This window comes from Dendropsophus ebraccatus, chromosome 4 (genome assembly GCF_027789765.1).
Source record: "Dendropsophus ebraccatus isolate aDenEbr1 chromosome 4, aDenEbr1.pat, whole genome shotgun sequence".
NCBI lineage: Eukaryota > Metazoa > Chordata > Amphibia > Anura > Hylidae > Dendropsophus > Dendropsophus ebraccatus.
Window position 1 is genome coordinate 107815813 of NC_091457.1, and position 4390 is coordinate 107820202.

Consider the following 4390-nt stretch of genomic DNA (forward strand, 5'->3'; position numbering starts at 1 on the left):
ACACATGTAGAATATCAGACAGAATACCAGACAAACAGACCTTTATCAAAACACCCATATATTGCTTTTATACTTGCAAAACACAGTAATCACTGAGCTCAAGGAGATCAGCAAAATATCCAATGAAGTACTTAATCAAGAGTCTCCATTAATACATTGCCCCCTGTGAAATCTGAATATCCAAAAACAGGGTCAGTGGAGCCTCAGTTACGGGTCTTAAAACATGGGAATAGCCAGATTTCCCTCCAAGGAAAGAAAGGGGTGCCTCCCAGTGGGGAGAGAACCAAACCACCCTGATGCGTAACCCCTTAAGTCCCACTTAGTTGCAAGTATTAGGGTACAAATAGGGAACTACCAGGGTGGCCCCTTAACCGTCAAAGTCTAACTCAGTTGCGAGTATTGTGACATGACACGGGAAAACCAAAGCCATGTGTTATCTCCCCCACCGGAAGGAAAACCTTCCCAGGTTTCCTTCCCGGGAGGGATGTCTGGCTATTCTCGTGTTTTGAGACTCGTAACTGAGGCTCCATGGACCCTGTTTTTGCAGCTTCTATACCTGAAAGTTCTTTAACCTTCCTTCCTCTGTAATAATTTGCTCTGGGATTTTTGCAGATGTGAAATGGTTTTTGTTACCTAAATGTAAAATAATAAAGCTTGCAAATATAGTGTACTTCTAAATACTACGTCGATATCACAGTTCTGAAATCCACGTCCATGTTTGTTCTGACACGGTCAAGAAGCTACCCTCACCCCAAATGCCGAGACCCATAAACTGTTTGTAAACCTTGAAACAACTATTCCACATGATCATATCAAACATTGTCACTGAGTGGCTGAGCCGACCTGAGACGTATCGTCTCGGGCCCGTGTCAGACACCCGGAAGCGGACGGGCACCGGAGCGCCGCGATGCAGGATCCGCCGCTTGAACCGGGGAGGTGAGTGGACATCTTTTCCCTCGGCCGCCTCCTCCCCGGTCCCAGCCAAAAAGTGCCCCCCCACTGGAGTACCCCTTTAAACTTAAAGGAACAAAAACACTTTTTTATTGGGATGAGCTACAGCTAACACTGTCCACATCTCTCAAGACATGGATGATCCCAAGTAGCTCTACACTGGACCTCCCGCAAACAAAAAGAAGTTTATCTCAATGCAATTTTGGGACCCCCAACAAGAAAATCTTGAGGCCAATATCTGTCAAATGCATTACCCATCTTATTAACCCCCCAAACTGCCTATAATTCACCACCCTTCCAGACCAAAACTGAAAAAACCTTGACATACAGGAGTTCACCATACACCTGGAAAAAACTCTGATTAGACTAATAGAGATGGAAGAAGTAACCTCAGGAAGCAACAAGAAACATAACATAAGTAAACTCATTGCTACCTGCGTGAATGACTTATACTGTGGGAGTGTAAGGCTGTACTAATATTCATAGCAGTCAGGACCTGGAACCAACGAAACCCTCAAAGGAAAACTCTGGACAAAGTGTATTTTTTAATATGTTATTACTACATAAGTAAAGTTAGCCAAATTTATAATATACACTAATTATGGAAAATGCACATACAGTGCTATTTCTTTCAATTTAGTCATTTATACAGGCTTCAATTTCTCTAAAAAAAAAATGTGACATCACGAATGGGGTGTAGTTCACATGAAGTGTCCAGCAGGGGGCTCAGTATATGTAGAAATTACATTGTAAAAATAACTAGGGCCTTTCCTATGCTTTACTCACAAAATTCACCTAAAGTGGCTCTCCCTCTTTCCCTAACCTCCACCCGCTCAGAAAGGAGCCCTGTAGTGTAACCCTCCCCTCCCCCCCCCACATCACAAGTGCCAGCAGCCCCGTCCATGGCACAGGAGCCCCCAGTGGAAACATCTGTCCCCCCCTTAAAGACCCCAAAACTCCACCATTTTATCGAGGACTTAAATACTTGATGCAGTAGTAAGTGGAGGGGAAAAGAAGCACTTTATGGGCATTTCCCATAATACTGTAAGTGTATATTGGCCATTTTATGTTTATTCAGATTCCACAGCATCATATTGGGCTGAAGAGCCAAACACCTCCTAAACTCCTCATCATAGCCCCACCATACAGAGGCTCCAGGAGATCTGCAGGAAATGTAAATCCTTTCAACATAAAAGAATAGTTTGTAACAGTGCTCCAGGTGTTTTAACTCCTTTGCATCCCGTGACGTATCTCCCACCTCATGGCGAAGCAAGGGGGGGGTTCAGAAAAGGGTTGCGCTGGGACCCCGCTCTGAACAACACTGATTGGACCACGCTGGCTAATGAAGCATTTCAATGCAGCTGTCAAACATGTACCCCCCCTGCCCCCGCAATGCGATCGTGGGGGGGGGGGATCCATTCTTCTGCCCGGACTGAGCTGTGTGACTCAGTTTATAAGCCAAACTATTCCTCTTCACTGTGTCTGAGCACCTCACCATGTATCCTTGCTGGCTAATAGACAATGATGTCTTCTTAGTCACTGAATAAGGAGGAATAAGTCACTTTTGGATTAGGATATGTGTTTTTTTTTTTTTTTGTTAATTGAACCAGTTGTTTGATAAGGAAATTCTGTAACTATACTGTGATTTGCTTTCGTATAGTTCCCTATGGATGATGACATTAGGTTTTTAGTCACTTTCACTTTCAGCTTTTGAATAGCATGCAATAAACTGAAGTTGCTGATAAGTCGCTTATCGTGGTTCTATACAATACATACTGTGTGAGAGTCATAGAGACTACACTCCACCTAATCCACTTCACTAGGACCAGCGGGTGAGTACATATAGTTTATTGCTACATGAATTGGATGCATTATATCTCACTTTGACTGTGTTGGTGGTTTTATGTCCACCAACGCGTCATTGCCATATATTTTAATTTTGTGTAATATTTTGTAATGTCACAATTACAAATTTCTTTCTTTTTGTCCAACTTCCCCCCAGTCTGTAGTCCAGTCATATCTGCCAGAACTAACTCCTCCATGGACCAGCAAACCAACCACGAAGATGTATCCTCTGGGGACAACTGTAACTATTAGCTCCTTTTTAACCAAGTCCACAATAGTACCAGACATTTCTATGATATTCTATATATAGTGAAAAAAGTAGTCCCTAAAATGTCCTAGGATATATATATATATATATATATATATATATATATATATATATATATATATATTGCTACTAATTTATACACAAGCGTTTTCCAGTATTTACACCTGTCTAATATTGCAGTGTTTCCTTACCAGCGGTACATGTACCCTAGGAGGTTATGCAATGCAAGCTCGGGGTTACACATGCTGGCCAAAGAGTAAATAAAAATAAATAAAATTGACCTAGCATCCAGCAATGTTTTAATGCAGATTTCTAGTGCACTGATTTTAAAGTCAACATACTTAAAGGGTCAGCCTATGTTCTTAATAAAAACCTGCTCTTTGTCCTGCCTGCTGCTGCCTCTCCTATGAGTGTTCCATCACTGCCTCTGCTGTGGGTATCCTACAGCAGCCATTTTTATGATCCTCCTCATATACAGGTCAGTCACATTGTTATAAGGCATCTGATCTGTGGTCTGTACTTATTAGGGTGTCTATATACTGTATATGGGGGTCTTTATACTGTATACAAGGGGTAGGGCTGGTGTATGTATCTGGGGGTGGTCATGTATGGAGTCTGTATATAGGAAACTTTGGCGTGGGCTCTTTATATAGGGTCAGTCGAGAGTCTGTCTGTTGTGTGGTCTGTATCTACTGTATTCTGGGTTCTGCTAAAGGGGGTCATATGTATGCCATCATTTGGGGTCCTTGAGGTTCCATTGCAGTGTACATGGTTTTTACAGGAAGAATAGTGCTACATGATGCACTATTCTTCTCAACACATATAAAGGATCTGTTTATGAAGTCTGTAAATAGCCTGGTAGCAGCATGGGCATAGCCTTAGCTTGTCAATACCTATAACTGATCACTTTCTTGGGGGTAATCAGTTAGAACTTCTTATCACTAGGATACTTGGCTTGAATAGGTTGAGATACCCTGTAATATGGAAAATTTGTCCAAGATAGGTGACAACATCTTGGATTCTTCATTAATTTAACAAGATAGGGATGACTAACCTTAAAGGGGTAGTCCACCAAAAAAATTTTTCTTTCATATCAACTGCTACCATGAAGTGCCAGAGATTTGTAATTTACTTCTATTAAAAAATCTCAAGCCTTCCAGTACTTATCAGCTGCTGTATGCCCAACAGGAAGTTGTATTATTTCCAGTCTGGAGAGCAGGAGAGGTTTTCTATGGGGATTTGCTCCTGCTTTGGACAGTTCCTGACATGGACAGAGGAGGCAACAGAGAGCACGGGGTCAGACAGGAAAGAAAACACCACTTTCTG